General features: G+C 49.7%; 1 protein-coding gene and 1 long non-coding RNA gene across 14 annotated transcripts in view; one reads left to right on the forward strand and one right to left on the reverse strand.

Moving 5' to 3' along the window:
- Positions 1–5494: 5494 nt before the first annotated feature.
- Positions 5495–7793, reverse strand: LOC134760687 (uncharacterized). Its single transcript, XR_010138560.1, has 2 exons — positions 7482–7793; positions 5495–7138 (listed from the first exon to the last, which is right to left on the reverse strand). It is a non-coding gene; the product is annotated as an uncharacterized LOC134760687 (long non-coding RNA).
- A 64-nt stretch (positions 7794–7857) lies between these two features.
- The window catches only part of ILF3 (interleukin enhancer binding factor 3), a 35240-nt gene continuing 25790 nt past the window's right edge, over positions 7858–17307 (forward strand). For 10 of the 13 annotated variants that reach the window (XM_024236957.3, XM_054539664.2, XM_054539667.2 and 7 more), the window contains exon 1: positions 7859–8115. The gene's annotated coding sequence lies outside the window, so the exon portion shown is untranslated. Of the gene's footprint in view, positions 8116–8564; positions 8750–11570; positions 11677–17307 lie in introns of those variants that run through there. The other 3 variants (XM_054539662.2, XM_063719932.1, XM_054539663.2) reach the window with 3 other exon arrangements.

Here is a 17307-nt window from a genome sequence, read left to right on the forward strand (position 1 = left end):
TGCTGGGATTACAGGCATGAGCCACCAAGCCCAGCCAGCGTTTTTGTTTGTTTGTTTCCAAGAAGGCATTTGAACCCAGGTCTTGGTTCCAGAGCCCTCAAGTTCTACCCTATGCTGGCACTAACCCCTTCCTCAATGCCTTTGTTCTCCTGGATCCTTTGAATCTGGCATTTTATTCAGCCCCAGCTCCTGTTACCATGGCCATCTAAAAAATAGCTCCTGGCGGCCGGGTGCGGTGGCTCACGCCTGTAATCCCTAAACTTTGGGAGGCTGAGGCGGGCGAATCACGAGGTCAGGAGTTTAAGACCAGCCTGGCCAACATGGTGAAAACCTGCTGCTACTAAAAATACAAAAATTAGCCAGGCATGGTGGCACATGCCTGTAATCCCAGCTACTCGGGAGGCTGAGGCAGGAGAATCGCTTGAACCCAGGAGGCAGAGGTTGTGGTGAACCAAGATGACACCATTGCACTCCAGCCTGGGCAACACAACAAAACTCTGTCTCAGAAAAAAAAAAAAAAAAAAAAGGATTGTGGTACGATACATATAGCATAAAATTTGCCATCTCCATCTCTTTCTTATTTATTAAGCAACTGGGTCTCACTATGTTACCTAGGCTGGCCTTGAACTCCTGGACTGAAGGGATCATCCTGCCTCAGCCTCCCGAGTAGCTGGGATGACAGGCACTCGCCACTGTGCCTGGTTTATGTTTAATTTTTTGAGGAACCACCATAGTGTTTTCTGGCTCCATGCTTTGGCTCCACTTTCTTCTGGGTTGGCTTCACTCTCTGCCAAGTTCTTTTATCTGGGTATATTCCCTGCCTCCAACCACACTGTGCTGTGATAGTTAATTTTAGGTGTGAACTTGGCTGGATTAGAAAATACTCAGATTTGAGCTGTGATGTGGTAAAAATAAGACAAAGAAGAAAAAAAAACAGTGGCTGGGCTCCGTGGCTCACGCCTGCAATCAGCACTTTGGGAGGCCGAGGTGGGCAGATCACTTGAGCTTGAATTCGAGACCAGCCTGGGCAACATGTGGAAAGCTTGTCTCAACAAAAATTATGAAAATTAGCAGGGTGTGGTGGTCACGCGCATGTTGTCCCAGCTACTCAGGAGGATGAAGTGAGAGGGTCACTGTAGCCCAGGGGGCGGAGGGTGCAGTGAGCTGAGATCACACTACTGTGCTCCAGCCTGAGAGACAGAGCAACACGTCTGATAAAGCATTACTTCTGGGTGAGCGCCATCCAATCTGCTGGGGCTCCGACAGAACAGAAAAAGGAGAGAAAGGATTTTCCTCCTCAGAACTCTCCTCCTTGACACTCCAAGACTTATCAGTGATCCCTGGTTCTCAGGCCTTCGGCCACGGACTGGGAATTACACCATTGGTGTCCCTGGCTCTGAAGCTTTAGGATTCAGACTGAGCCTCGCTACTGGTTTTTCAGGGTCTCCAGCTACTGGAGCAAATGGCTTTTCAGGGTCTACAGTCAGTGCGTGTGGTAGGACATCTCAGCCTCCATGATCACATGAGCCAATTATCCTAATAAATCCCCTCTCATCTACCTACCTCCTATTAGCTTTCTCGGGAGAAACCTAATAATACACACATCATACATTTTCCTGGCTTTTTTTTTTTTTTTTAAGATGGAGTCTTGCTCTGTCACCCAGGCTGGAGGGCAATGGCGCAATCTAGGCTCACTGCAAGCTCTGCCTCCCGGGTTCACGCCATTCTCCTGCCTCAGCTCCTGAGTAGCTGGGACTACAGCTACAGGTGCCCGCCACCACCCCTGGCTAATTTTTTTGTATTTTTAGTAGAGACAGGGTTTCACCATGTTAGCCAGGATGGTCTCGATCTCCTGACCTCGTGATCCGCCTGCCTTGGCCTCCCAAAGTGCTGGGATTACAGGTGTGAGCCACTGCAAGCAGCCACATTTTCCTGGCTTTAAGATGAGAAGTCTTCTTTTTTGAGACGGAGTCTCGCTCTGTCGCCAGGCCTGGAGTGCAGTGGCATGATCTCGGCTGACTGCATCCTCTGCTTCCTGGGTTCAAGCAATTCTCTGCCTCAGCCCCCCGAGTAGCTGGGATTACAGGCACCCGCCACCATGCCTGGCTAATTTTTGTATTTTTAGTACATATGGAGTTTCACCATCTTGGCCAAGCTGGTCTTGAACTCTTGAACTCTTGATCCACCCAACTCAGCCTCCCAAAGTGCTGGGATTAGAGGGCCAGAAAAGTCTTTTCTTGCTCCTAAGTCTCAGGCCTGGAGCTCACTGACTCTGACCAGCCTGATTATGATCATTTGCTCATTGTAAATCATTGAGTCAATCATTGTGGTCAAGGTGTGGGTCTAGTTTGGGAGTCAGGCAGCAGGGACCTGCCATCTAGACTACAGTTTGATCAAGGGAGAGGAATGACTCCCCAACGACTGTGGTCATCCCATAGTGTCCATCCCAGAGTGGTCACTCATGTCCACCCTGTGGGGCAAGAAGGGAACAGGCATAAGACAAAAAGCTTTCAAGAGGGAAGTTAACTGGGTGTGATTGGGAGAGTGGGTGGAATCTTTCAAGATAAGGAAGACAATGAATAGAGAGGCTGTAAGGACAGCAGAGTCACTGAGAGTGACAGGACCTGTCTAGACTGAGGGATTACAAGAGGGGGATGACCTCAATCTTCAACCAATGAGTGGGAGGGAAGGAAGAGAGAAGGAATAGCCAGATGACAGATGATGTCACTAAGGCAAGGAGAGAATGGTGTTGTATACAGGGTTTGTGACCACTGAGTGGTGGAAGGACAAGGGCAGAGGTGCAAGGTTGGGTCAGGGTAGCAGTTCGGCAAGACAGGGCAGACGGCATCTTGCGTCTTCCATCCTTTATGGTGACCAAGGACTAGGAGCCTGATGGATGGGGTTTATTGGAAAGTTGGGCTGAAAACTTTTTACTTTAAAAAATTTCTTTTTCTTTTTTTCTTTTTTTGAGACGAAGTCTCACTCTTGTCCCCCAGTCTGGAGTGCAATGGTGCAATCTCAGCTCACTGCAACCTCCATCTCCTGGGTTCAAGCGATTCTCCTGCCTCAGCCTCCCGAGTAGCTGGGATTACAGGTGCATACCACCATGCCCAGCTAATTTTTTGTATTTTAAGTAGAGATGGGGTTTCACCATGTTGGCCAGGCTGGTCTCGAACTCCTGACCTCAGGTGATCCGCCCACCTCGGTGCCCCAAAATGCTGGGATTAGAGGAGTGAACCACCGCGCCCAGCCCTTTCTTTTTTTTTAGACACAGTCTCGCTGTCACCCAGGCTGGAGTGTAGTAGCTTGATCTCGGCTCACTGCAACCTCTACCTCCCAGGTTCAAGCGATTCTCGTGCCTCAGCCTCCCGAGTAGCTGGAATTACAGATGCCAGCCATCATGCCCAGCTAATTTTTGTACTTTTAGTAGAGACAGAGTTTCACCATGTTGGCCAGGGTGGTCTTGAACTCCTGACCTCAAGTGATCCACCAATCTTGGCCTCCCAAAGTGCTGGGATTACAAGTATGAGCCACTGCCCCCAGTCTTCTTTTTGTTTTTATTCTTGAATTTTTTTTTTTTTTTAATGTAGAGATGGGGCTGGGTGCGGTAGCTCATGCCTGTAATCCCAGCACTTTGGGAGGCCAAGGTGGGTGGATAATTTGAGTTCAGGAGTTTGAGACCAGCCTGGCCAACATGGCAAAACCCAGTCTCTACTAAAAATACAACAATTAGCTGAACATGGTGGTGTACGCCTGCAATCCCAGTGACTTGGGAGGCTGAGGCAGAATTGCTTAAACTCGGGAAGCGGAGGTTGCAGTAAGCTGAGATCATTATCACTGCACCCTAGCTGGGACTACAGAACGAGACTCCATCTCAAAAATAAATAAATAGATAGATAGACAGATAAAAAACATAGAGATGGGGTCTCACTATGTTGCCCAGGCTGGTCTTGAACTCCTGGGCTCAAGCAATCCCCCTGCCTCCGCCTCCCAAAGTGTAGGATTACAGGCGTGAGCCACCATGCCTGGCCAAGACAACACTTTTCAGGAACTTCTGGTTGGATGGGGCACCCGTTCAAGAGGTAACAATCATAACCATTACTGTTTTTGAAGCTTTAACTCCATGCCAGGTACTGAAGCAACCCCTTGATGTTGAATTAACTCCAAATCAGTCCTTCTCCAAATCAAACCCTAGGAGGTTTGGGTTTGATCCAAAGACTGTGCTTGTCATCATGACCCTATCCGCCCTTTACTGTGTTTGGGGTCCTTGGAACAAGAAACGCCTTAGCGGAATGAGATCTTCAAAAGCGTTTTAAGTAACCTTGGGCTCTCTGGAGTTGGGAGTCAGAAAACTAGTAACCATCCTCATTCTGCCACTTGGCAGCGCTGTTAGCTCAAGCAAGTCACTACAACTGACCTGTTCCGAAAAAAGCCAGTCTAGGCTTTGTTATTAACATTTGTTATTATCACAGTGACCTTCAACAATTTCAAGCTTTAACCAATTTTTTGGTTTTGTTTTTGTTTGAGACAGGGCTTCTGTTGCCTAGGCTAGAGAGCAGTGGCCCAATCTCAGTTCACTGCAGCCTCAACCTCCTGGGCTCAAATGATCCTCCCACCTCAGCCTCCTGAGTAGCTGGGACTACAGATGTGTACCACCAGAGCAAGACTCCGTTTCAAAAAAAAAACAAACTGTACAATGGCTGCTAAGAGGGAGGGAACTGGATGTCTGAGGAAGACTTTGTGCTCTCATGTCTTTGGCACTTTTGTTTTTTTGAGATGGGAGTCTCACTCTTGTCGCCCAGACTGGAGTGCAATGGCACGATCTTGGCTCATTGCAACCTCCGCCTCCTGAGTTCATGCCATTCTCCTGCCTCAGCCTCCCGAGTAGCTGAGACTACAGGTGCCAACCACCACACCTGGCTAATTTTTTTTTTTTGTATTTTTAGTAGAGACGGGGTTTCACTGTGTTAGCCAGGATGGTCTTGATCTCCTGACCTCGTGATCCGCCCACCTCAGCCTCCCAAAGTGCTGGAATTACAGGCGTGAGCCACCGCGCCAGGCATCTTTGGCACATTTGACATATCATGTGACTATGCTACCTATTAAAAATCCACAGTAAAATGTAAATAAAATTAAAAAGCAGAGGGTACAGCATGCGCTCATTTCTTTTTTGAGACGGTCTAGCTGTGCCATCCAGGCTGAAAAGTGCAGTGACTCCATCATGTCTCACTGCAGCCTGGACCTCCACAGCTCAAGCGATCCTCCCACCTACTCCTCCCAAGTAGATGGAACTATGGACACAGGCCATCACTCTCAGCTAATTTTTGTAGAGACTGGGTTTTGCCATGTTGCTCAAGCTGGCCTCAAACTCCTGGGCTTAAGGGATCCTCCGGCCTCGGCCTCCCAGAGTGTGGGGATTACAGGCGTGAGCCACCATGCCCGGCCAGGCACTCATTTCTGTAATTGTTGCAGGAAACAAAGGACCAGAGAGACCGACACGGTAAACAGGAGGATTTATTTAGATGTACATCGGCTCAGTGGATTTGTATCTGAAAAGCTGAGCATTGAACAAAGACTGAGTGTGGTTTTATAGGCAAACTTACTGAAGCAAAACAAAAGCAGTTAATGATACAGTCACAGGTCATGTAATCTATAGCATAACTGCTGACTTAGCATAACTTGTGGCTTTGCACAGCTGTTGGCCTTGCAGCTGTGTCAAAAGAAAAAGAGTCTACAGATCTTACTAAATACAACCATTGGCAAACATAGTCATAATTAATGGTTCAGAAAACGAGAGACAGTAAAGGAATTTTTCTTTTCAACTTTGCTCCGGAGGAGGGTGTCTGGAGCCCATTCCTTTGGCCTCGACTTTTCAGACAGTGTTATCTTTTAACTGTCCTTGAAGTGAGCTGGCTAAGCAGAGGAAAACTTGTTCTTGTTTTCTTTTTAACCCTTACCTTGCCACATAATCACATCTTTACACTTCAATTTTTTTTTTTTTTTTGAGACGGGAAGTCGGAGTCTCGCTCTATCGCCCAGGCTGGAGTGCAGTGGTGCCATCTCGGCTCACTGTAACCTCTGCCTCCCAGGTTCAAGTGATTCAAGCCATTCTTGTGCCTCTGCCTCCTGAGTAGCTGGGATAGGAGCACACTACCACACCTGGCGAATTTTTATTTATTTATTTTTTTTTGAGGCTGAGTCTCACTCTATCGCCCAGGCTGGAGTGCAATGGCGCAATCTCGGCTCACTGCAACCTCCGCCTCCTGGGTTCAAGCGATCCTCCTGTCTCAGCTTCCAGATTAGCTGGGATTACAGGCGCCCTCCACCACACCCAGTTAATTTTTGTATTTTTAGTGGAGACGGTGTTTCACCATGTTGGCCAGGCTGGTCTCAAACTCCTGACCTCAAGTGATCCGCCCACCTCAGCCTCTCAAAGTGCTGGGATTACAAGCGTGAGCCACCGCGCCCAGCCAGGAAACCCATTTTCAACACCTTCTTGCTCTTTTTTTTTTGAGACGGAGTCTCGCTCTGTCGCCCAGGCTGGAGTGCAGTGGCGCAATCTCGGCTCACTGCAACCTCCGCCTGCCAGGTCAAACAATTCTCCCGCCTCAGCCTCCCAAGTAGGTGGGACTACAGGCATGTGCCACCACACCCGGCTAATTTTCTTTTGTATTTTTAGTACAGACGGGGTTTCACCATGCTGGCCAGGCTGGTCTCGAACTCCTGACCTCCTGATCCGCCCGCCTCGGCCTCCCAAAGTGTTGGGATTACAGGCGTGAGCCACAGCGCCTGGCCTTCCTTGCTCTTCTTGCTCCAAATCCTGGGAACGTCTGAATCAACAGGCGGACATCTGTCAAACCTTCCTAGCAACTACGCCTGCGGATGGCCAACCTGATCCTGGAAGAGAGTGGGGTTTAGTTTAAGCACAGATTGTACATCGGGGGCCTCATAAGGCGCCTGGGAGCCTTCAAGAACACCACGCTTCTAAGGACAAGAAACTCGGTCACGGACGCCTTTACTTCGGAGCTCCGCGTTGTTGCTGGACGAACGTCCGTTGAGTCCCAGCCCCAACTTTTCCAGGAACTGGCCGTGAGCCTTCTAGTGAGATATTTTTTGGCCTGGGCCTCAGTTTCTCCATCTGTCAATGGGGGAAGGGGAAAGCGGGCTAGAGGACCCCGACCAGGTCGGCTATAGCCTTCGGAAGCTACGGCCCGGGGAGGCTACACCAAGGCAGGTCTGCGGGACGAAAGAACCCAAGAACCCGGGCGCACATTGGCGCCGGCCCCGGGCTCAAGAGGCAGCAACGAGGAGACGCTGGACCTGGCCGTTCCTCGCACACATCTCTAACCTTCTGTGCCTCTTAAGGGAGATGGGGGAAGCATAGCCACCTCCACTGGAGCTCCAAAGTCCCCGGCCGAGATACCTCCACTAAGAAGGTACACATGCGTCAAAGCCTCTCAGAGCCATTTCCGCTAACGTACTCACGGCGACGGGGGTAAGATGGCGGCCGCGCAGGCGCGAAATGTCGCAGCCGTAGGGAGGCTCCGCCTCTGACGCTTGCCTTGCATCACGTGGTAATGGCCGCTCAAAAACCGCCTTAGCGAAAACCAGAGCGTGGCCTCGTCACGTGATGGAGGACTCCCAGTACGGCAAAGGGAAGGGGCCAAAAGTTGTTGTCAGATGGCGAAGGAAACCGCGAAATTCGCCACTGTCACATGATGGAGCAACCTATCGAAAGCGGAGGGAAAGGTGCCGAACTCACGTGACTATGCACGCAAACACCCACGCTTGTACCACGTGACAACTCACGCCCGCCCCCCAGCCCCCCTTATCTCTTTTCGCCCCTCCCTCCGATTTGGGTTGGGCCTGCGTCGAGGCGCAACGCGGCGTCAAAGGGGGCGGGGCTTCAGCCGGTCACGTGTTCCCGCACCTCCCCGGCGCGCGCCTGCCCGCCCGCCCGCTCGCCCCCGGTCCGGACTCCTCCTCCTCCTCTTCTCGCCATTGCACTTGGACCCAGCAGCCCGGCGCGCACCGCGTGGCTTTTGGGGGCAGACCCCGGCGGGCTGTGGCAGGAGGGCGGCGGCGGCTGCGGTCGAAGAAGGGGACGCCGACAAGGTAAGCGCCAATGTGGCGGCGGCCGGGCCCACTCCCGCCTCTGCCCCTCCCCCGCCCGCCCTCCCTCCTCAGTGAGGTCCCCACTGAGGGTTCGCGGTGACAAGGCTGGAGGGGTCCCGCGCTCGTCGCCTCCGCCCGGTCCCCTCATCCCGGCGCCTGGCCCCTTCCTCCCTTGCCGGCCTTGCTCCCGCGCTCGGCCGTTAACTCTCCTCCATTGTGCGGAGGAAACAAAATGGCGGCGGCGGCGGCGGCGAGGACTCGGTGCGCGCGCAGCCGCTCCCCCCCGCACGCGGCCCCTCGGCTGGCGGCGGCGCCACGCGCGGGGGGTGCGCGCGCACCGGGCCCCCGGCTGCCGCCTCCCCGCGGCCGGGCTTTTGTCTGTTGCGGGGTCGTGGGGACGCGCGCACGTGCCTGGAGCACACACCCCCTCGGGTCCCGAGCTCCACGGCGGGGCGACCCCCCTTCCTCACTCCTTCCCTACCGCCTTCTCCTCTTTGTCCCGGTCCCGCCCCCGATTCCAGGAGAGTCCCAGGTTCCCGAGGCGGGAAACGTCGCCTCCTTTGTCCTCACAGGGCGCGGAGAGGCGGACCTCCTCTGGAAGCCCCTTCTCACGTGGATTGCAGAGGAAGCCTTTGTGGGTTCATCGGGTTTCTAAATCTCTGGTCAGCCAGGCCTCTCTCAGATCAGGGTCCAAACTTGGGAGGGTTTCAGCTTTCTTTTTCTTTAGTTCGTTTGTTTTCATTGTTGAATGTTTTTCCAGATTGTTAGTATTTGCCTTCCCTAGAACGGCAGTCTACTTGGGTGCAAGCTTGGGCCCCGAAACGTGGATGCTTAAAACCCCTTTCTACCTTTATTTCCTCAAGTAGTTGAACGATTGAGATTCTCAAGATTACTCATGAGGTTCTGCCCCAGTTAATCCAGATGGATGAATTATTTGGGGTGTACGGCGGTCTGCATGCTCTCCCCCAGTTCAGTGGCCAAATTTGAGGAGAATGAGGGATCTCTTCTCCACATTTCCAACATTGATTGCCAGTTGCTGCTTAGGTGACATGGATCAGCAGTGAAGCATCAGTTTCAGTGGCTTCTTTTTCTGGACTCCGGTAATTCACTGATGCTGAATCTCTTTCAAGATTTTGCCCTCTTTAAAATGAGTGGTGTGATGGCATATTTGTGGTCCACATGGAATCGCGAGGTGCCATCTGAAGTTAGGATTCAAATTTAGGACTTTAAGCTCTCTTTTCCTCAGGTATTTGTGGATGGGAATCTCCATGGATTGCTCAGAGTGCTGCTACTGTCCCTTGTGCGTGATGCTTTGTGTGTGGTCTCGTGGGATGTAGTTACAGCAGCCGCCCAGCCCAGACTGTGAATGAAGTGTGGGAACCAGGGCCTCATTCACAGCTGGAAAGCAGGGGGAGGCCGCAGGACATTGGCAGGTGCTCCTCTCCCTGTTCCGTGGTGCCGGGGCCCCTTGGTTATGTGGGTGGCTCTTGGTCCCTGGGATTTGTGAATGGAATCTGCAGGCCCCAGTGTTGTTTGGAATATTCTTTAGTTCAGATTGGAGGCTGGCAATGACTGCCAGGCTTGGCCTTGCCGCCACTGGACGCTATTTATCAGTCTCCCTATCTTCCTGGAGCTTAGCCGCCTCTTCCTGGAGCTGAGAGGTGCCTAATTGTTTGTGGTTTTTCTGATTGAACTTGTTTGGTGCCTCTAGGCAAAAAATTCCTTTGGCTCCTTCTAGTATTTTCAGAGTCTTGAAGGCCTATATTCCTAAGCATGAGGAATCTAAGTCTGTTTGTTATTTTTCCTAAATTCTTCATGTTAAATACCACGTTGACAAAGGACAGCTGCTAATATTTTGATCACACAGATATATACGGTGCTCCCTGGTTAAGGCCTCCAGGTAGGGGACAGGTAGAGTCAGTGATGGGGAAGAAGACTTCTGTAAGTCCCTTTCCTTTGGGTAGACAGTAGACTGCCCTTTTCTTTAGGCTTTAGCAAGATGTGGGGGTTAGAAGTCTTCTATTCTTGGAAAAGCCTTTAGTCGTTTTCTTTGGGCTGGGGACTCTTCTCTTATGGACTGCTTTCACCTTTTCTCGTTTTCTTTTGATTACTTTTCATGGCCCCAGAGGAGTGATCCCTTCCCTTATTTATACCTCTTGGACTTGCTATCCTGCTACATTTTGTCAGCAAGTTAATTCACCTTGTGCAGTTTTGAAAGATGTGTAAGTGTTAACATTTAGTATTAGCATTTATGGCCCAGGAAATTGTGACCTTATATTTGAATCTTGCTTTGATTGAACCTTTGCAGGAACTAGGATTTTCTAGGGTTTTTTTTTTTTTTTTTTTTTTTTTGAGTTAGAGTTTAGCTCTTGTTGCCCAGGCTGGAGTGCAGTGGCGCAATCTGGGCTCACCGCAACCTCCACCTCCCGAGTTCAAGCGATTCTCCTGCCTCAGCCTCCCGAGTAGCTGGAATTACAGGCATGCTCCGCTACACCTAGCTAATTTTGTATTTTTACTAGAGACGGGGGCCTCTCCATGTTGGTCAGGCTGGTCTCGAACTCCCAACCTCAGGTGATCCACCGGCCTCGGCCTCCCAGAGTGGTGGCATTACAGGCGTGAGCCACCATGCCCAGCCTTTTAGGTTCTATTTATTGGATGCTTTTTATCTTAATAAAGTCCTGGCAGAGAAAGGTTTGATTTGTTTCCATCAGGAAGTTTGGAATCTGAGGCAGATAGTGGTTTGAGTGGCATCTTCACACAATGAATGAGTAGAGATTTGGGGCCTGGGAGGCACGAGGCAAACTTTAGTTTCCTACCGAAGCATTTGTCCCTTTTATCTGAAACAAGTAGATTGCCGGTCTGTATTATTATACATTGTAAGCCGGTGTTGAAGTGGTTGTGAAAGTAGAGTAGGCAGGTAGGTGGTGGTTAGGGGGCCTCATCGGTGTGCTGATTTTTAAGAAATTTTTATGATATTTATGATCTGTTATAAATCCTTGTGAAACTTTTCCATGAGAACACTTCACAGGTGATTCCATTATAAATAGCAATTGGTGGCCGGGTGCGGTGGCTTACACCTGTAATCCCAACACTTTGGGAGGCTGAGGTGGGCGGATCATGACGTCAGGAGTTCGAGACCAGCCTGGCCAGCATGGTGAAACCCTGTATCTACTAAAAAAAAAAACAAAACAAAATTAGCCAGGTACGGTGGCACACACCTGCAGTCCCAGCTATTCGGGAGGCTGAGGCAGGAGAATCGCTTGTACCTAGGAGGTGGAGGTTGCAGTGAGCTGAGGTCGTGCCGCTGCACTCCAGCCTGTGTGATGGAGCAAGACTTCGTCTGGGGAAAAAAAAATAACAATTGGAAATTCAGATACATTTAGCATCAGCTATATTTAGGCATCGTGTAAAAGTGATGTCCAGTTAAAATTTATTTATTTTTTTTTTTGCAACAGGGTCTCACTCTGTCAACCCAGGCTGGAGTGCAGTCGCGTGATCTCCGCTCACTGCAGCCTCTGTCTCCCAGGCTCAAGAAGCAATCCTCCCACCTCAGCCTCCCAGGTAACTGGGACCACAGGCACATGTCACCACACCCAGCTAATTTTTTGAATTTTTTGTAGAGACAGGGTCTTTCCACGTTGCCCAGGCTGGCCTCAGAACTCTTGGGCTCAAGCAATCTGCCCACCTTGGCCTCCCAAAAAGCTGGAATTACAGGAGTGAGCCCTCGCTCCTGGCCAGAATTTAATTTTTTTCTCTTCTCATTAAATGTTTATGTAGTGAAGAAATTGTAAATGTAGCTACTAGTTTATTATATTTTTAAATTTTTAATCTAATTTTTTTTTTTTTGTAGAGACAGGGTCTTAAACTATGTTGCCCAGGCTGGTCTCAAATTCCTAGGCTCAAGTGATCCTCCTGCAGCCTCTCAAAGTGCTGGGATCACAGATGTGAGCCGCCTTGCCCAGTGGCACTAATTTTAAGACAAAAATATGTTTACTGTCTAAGGACCATTCTCTTGTGGAATGCGTGATCACCATGTATCATTTAGTCATAGAGTTGAATGTATTACAGTATGCAAATTTGCTCCAAATTATTTTTATAATTTTAAGTGATAGTAAGAAGTTCTGGCCAGGCGCGGTGGCTCAGGCCTGTAATCCCAGCACTTTGGGAGGCCGAGGTGGGCGGATCACAAGGTCAGGAGATCGAGACCATCCTGGCTAACCCGGTGAAACCCCGTCTCTATTAAAAAATGCAAAAAAATTGGCCGGGCGTGGTGGCAGGTGCCTGCAATCCCACCTACTGAGGAGGCTAAGGCAGGAGAATGGCATGAACCTGGGAGGCGGAGCTTGCAGTGAGCAGAGATTGCGCCACTGCACTCCAGCCTGGGCGACAGAGCAAGATTCCGTCTCAAAAAAAAAGTTCTACTTGGCAGTGTGAAGTACATAATTTTCCCTGAATATGCCCAACAGCTGTCCTTATCTTTTCGAGGATTTTGCTTGAAGCTGAAGGTTAAGGTCTTACTTGGATAAAGATAAAAGTTCTTGGAGATGAGTAAGTCTTCCAGGCCACTTTCTTTTCTGCTACTTGCCTATAAAACTAGTTTCTCATATCAGAGTGTTGTTTTTTTTTTCGAGATGGAGTCTCAGTGTCACCCAGGCTGGAGTGCAGTGGCACGGTCTTGGCTCACTGCAGCCTCCGCCTCCTGGGTTCAAGTGTTTCTCTTGCCTCATTTCTCTTGCCTCAGCCTCCTGAGTAGCTGGGATTACAGGCGCCCGCCATCACGCCCAGCTAATTTTTTGTGTTTTTAGTAGAGATGAGGTTTCACCATTTTGCCCGGGCTGGTCTCGAATCCCTGACCTCAAGTGATCTGCTGCCTCAGTCTCCCAAAGTGCAGGAATTACAGGTGTGAGTCACAGCGCCAGTCCTAATTTTTTTTTTTTTTTTGAGACGAGTCTCGCTCAGTCGCCCAGGCTAGAGTGCAGTGGCACGGCTCACTGCAAGCTCCGCCTCCTGGGTTCACGCCATTCTCCTGCCTCTGCCTCCCAAGTAGCTGGGACTGCAGGCGCCTGCCACTACATCCGGCTAATTTTTTTGTATTTTTAGTAGAGACAGGGTTTCACCATGTTAGCCAGGGTGGTCTCGATCTCCTGACCTCGTGATCCGCCCGTCTCGGCCTCCCAAAGTGCTGGGATTACAGGCGTGAGCCACCGTGCCCGGCCAATTTTTGTATTTTTAATAGAGGCTGAGTTTTCGCCGTGTTGGCTAGGGCTATCTTGAACTGGCGTCACTCAAGTGATCTGCCCGCCTCGGCCTCTCAAAGTGTTGGGATTACAGGCATAAGCCACCATACCTGGCCTGCAGTTGTTTCAAAGTAAAAAGGTTTTACTAAACAGTTAACGTGTTTGGATGTTAGCATTTAATGTCCATGTGAGAGATGGTCTTTTTTAAAAAAAATCTTAACTGGAAAAATACAGTTCTGGGAGAAGTAGACATTGAACTGTACACTAAGTTTAAAAAAAGTAATCCAAGGCTTCACTCTGGGAATACATGGGGAAGGATTGCTTCTGCCTCCACCCAGATTTGGGAGGATCTCTCAACCATGCTTCCCTTGCCCCCCTGCTGCCCGAGACCATGCTGGAAAGAGGGTTTGATAATTCCCGCTTGAAGTCATGTTGAATGTTTTTCTGTGGTGGCAGATTTTAAAGCATTTCTGTTGGTTCATCCAAGAGCAGTTAATGTTTTTCTTTTTTTTTTCCTTAAGGACTGGCTCTCACTATGTCGCCCAGGCCGGTCTTGAACTTCTGGGCTCAACAAATTTTCCTGCCTCGGTCTCCCGAGTAGCTGGTACTACAGGCATGCACAACTGTACCCAATTTAATCCTCTTCATACATTGCATTTGTAGTATTATATTTCACAAAACATTTCCCCATAGTGCCACCTTTAATCCTTGCTGTCTGCAGCCTGAGGCAGGTGGTATTTTCATCCTCATTTTTCACCCACCACCAGAAAGGTAAGTGATTTGCTGTAGGTCCCAAAGCTGCCAGGTTGGAGAACCCAGGGGCAAATTGCAGGCTTCTGACTCTAGGACTGTGGACACTCCACAACACTAATGAGCCTGGAGTCCCGGGTCTCCAGAAACATTTGAGGAACGACTTGTATTTGCCAAGTTTTTTTTTTTGAGACGGAGTCTTGCTCTGTCGCCTAGGCTAGAGTGCAGCGGTGCGCTCTCGGCTCACTGCAGCCTCCGCCTCCTGGGTTCAAGTGATTCTCCCGCCTCAGCTTCCTGAGTAGCTGGGATTACAGGCGCCCGCCACCACACCCGGCTAATTTTTGCATTTTTAGTGGAGATAAGGTTTTGCCATGTTGGCCAGGCTGATCTCGAACTCCTGACCTCGTGATCTGCCTGCCCTGGCCTCCCAAAGTGCTGGGATTACAGGTGTGAGCCACCATGCCCGGCTGTATTTGCCAACTTTTCATTTTGTCAAGGAAAATATCTTTCAATTAGTGATCATTCACCATTTCCATTTTTCATAATTAGCAAGATGGTCTTTATCACCAAAACTATAGGAATAAAATAAAGGACAGTCCTTTAAGTTGAAAATATTTATTAAAATCTTTATTTCTGGCTGGGCGCGGTGGTTCACGCCTATAATCCCAGCACTTTGGGAGGCCGAGGCTGGTGGATCACTTGAGGTCAGGAGTTCGAGACCATCCTGGCCAACATGGTGAAATCCCATCTGTACTAAAAATATAAAAATTAGCCAGGAATGGTGGTCTGTGGCTGTAATCCCAGTTACTCAGTAGACTGAGGCAGAAGAATTGCTTGAACCCGGGAGGCGGAAGTTGCAGTTGAGCTGAGATCACACCACTGCACTCCAGCCTGGGTGACAGAGCAAGACTCTGTCTCCAAAAAAAAGCTCTTTGATATAATAATACTGTTGCAGTCTGAACTATGAACCATTGCACTGGACTTCACATTTTTAAATATTTCAGAATGGCATTGATAGCAAGATTTTAGACTGGCATTGCCTCTCTAGGTTGCTTGCTTTTTTTTTTTGAGACAGAGTTTTGCTCTTGTTGCCCAGGCTGGAGTGCAATGGCGCGATCTCGGCTCACTGCAACCTCCACCTCGCGGGTTCAAGCGATTCTCCTGCCTCAGCCTCCATAGTAGCTGGGATTACAGGCGTGCACCACCACACCGGGCTAATTTTGTATTTTTAGTAGAGATGGAGTTTCTCCAAGTTGGTCAGGCTGGTCCCAACCTCAGGTGATCCGCCTGCCTCAGCCTCCCAAAGTGGTGGGATTACAGGTGGGAGCCACTGCGCCCGGCCGGTTGCTTTCTAAGAATAATTTTCAATGTGCCCTTGATGGCGTGAATCTGTCTAAGTTCAAGGAGTCACCAAGACTGCTAGCTCAGGTGTATCATTTCAGCTCACAGCCCAGGATGGGCCAACTCCAGAGGTCAAGAAACCAGGAGGTGGATTGAGTCTGTGTAAATTTCAAAGCCTAATTTGGTCTCTTAAGTGAATATCCACTTTAGGACCATTCCCTAGAGTTGCTGGGAAGGCTGTAAGATTTATGAAATACCCTGAAGACAGGTGGGGCCATACCTGTGAGGGTGTTGCCACTGTACCTGTCCATTCCACAAACATCTGTTCATCCACTCGTGCTGAACTAACTTGGGCATGTTTCTTTTCCAACAAGTGCCATGAACCTCGTAGTGTAATTAGTGAGAGGTCAGAAAGATGGCCATTGCACCACAAACATAATGTTTTGTGGTTGAGGCTTCTGTAACTGCATGCTGTGGGTGGGCTGGATTCAGGAACAAAAGAAAAACGAATCCCTGTGTGTTAAACCATCCCAAACCACCAAGAAGTCATGTTTAAAATCCTGATACTTCATTTACCACTTGATCTTGCCTTGGGTTTGTTTTCAGAGAAGCTGCATGTTGCTAGTGCCCAGGATTGAATCATAAAAATTGTAAGAATAGGCTTTGCTGGTGCCAGGTTTGAATAAATGTGGTTGCAAGAGCAGCATTGTTCATCGTTTCGCAGCTTTCGTTTAAAGTTAGATTAGTAGGGGCCGCGGAGTGTTGGGTGTGGGTGGGTGCTGTAGGCTTCTTGCCAGCAGTGTGCCTCACTAAAAATCCTCTTGAAAGGGAAGTTTCTGCTCACCCTGAAGACTCCTGGATCAGTTAGTGAGACAAATTCCAAGAAACTGGCTTGGATGTCAAATTGGTCTTGGGCTCATAGAGAGAAATGGATTTGTTGCCCTGAAAAGGAGCGATAACTCTAGTTTTTAAACATTTGTTTTAGTTCAGATAATTACTACTCTTACTCATTGTGTCCACCTGAGTCAGAAAGCATTGCTGCTGTTGTCTGGTCTAAGGGAGGAGGACCCAGGCATGTAACGGACTGCATGCCGGCCAGTTGTGGTGGTCAGAGCAAGCTGGAGGCCAGCGAGGCCCTTCAGGGGTCTTTTCAAGGGTCTGCCTTGGGGAGCAGAGGAAGATGAAGTGAGGCAGTCGTTATAGCAAGGGCACACCCACGTTTCTCATTTTGAACAGTGAAGAAAGCAGATGGAAAGCCACATGTAGGGCATTTGCTGAAGACAGGTGTGTTGGGGGCGTGTGTGTGTCCTCTGAGGCATTTTGGATGGGGTGATATTTTGACCGAATGATACCTTGTTCTTCAGTGCTTCAGTGGTTGATGGGGTGGCTTTTTTTCGAGATGGAGTCTCACTCTGTCGTCCAGACTACAGTGCAGTGGCGCGATCTCGGCTTACTGCAAGCTCCGCCTCTTGGGTTCATGCCATTCTCCTGCCTCAGCCTCCCTGAGTAGCTGGGACTACAGGCCCCTGCCACCACGCCTGGTAATTTTTCTGCATTTTTTTTTTTGAGACGGAGTCTCCCTCTGTCACCTGGGCTGGAGTGCAGTGGCGCGATCTCGGCTCACTGCAACCTCCGCCTCCCAGGTTCAAGCAATTCTCCTGCCTCAGCCTCCCGAGTAGCTGGGATTACAGACGCCCGCCACCACGCCCAGCTAATTTTTGTATTTTTAGTAGAGATGGGGTTTCACCATGTGGGTAGGCTGGTCTCGATCCCCTGACCTCGTGATCCACCCGCCTCAGCCTCCCAAAGTGCTGGTATTACAGGCGTGAGCCACTGCTCCTGTCCAATTTCTTTGTATTTTTAG

Source organism: Pongo abelii, chromosome 20 (genome assembly GCF_028885655.2).
Source record: "Pongo abelii isolate AG06213 chromosome 20, NHGRI_mPonAbe1-v2.0_pri, whole genome shotgun sequence".
Taxonomy (NCBI): domain Eukaryota; kingdom Metazoa; phylum Chordata; class Mammalia; order Primates; family Hominidae; genus Pongo; species Pongo abelii.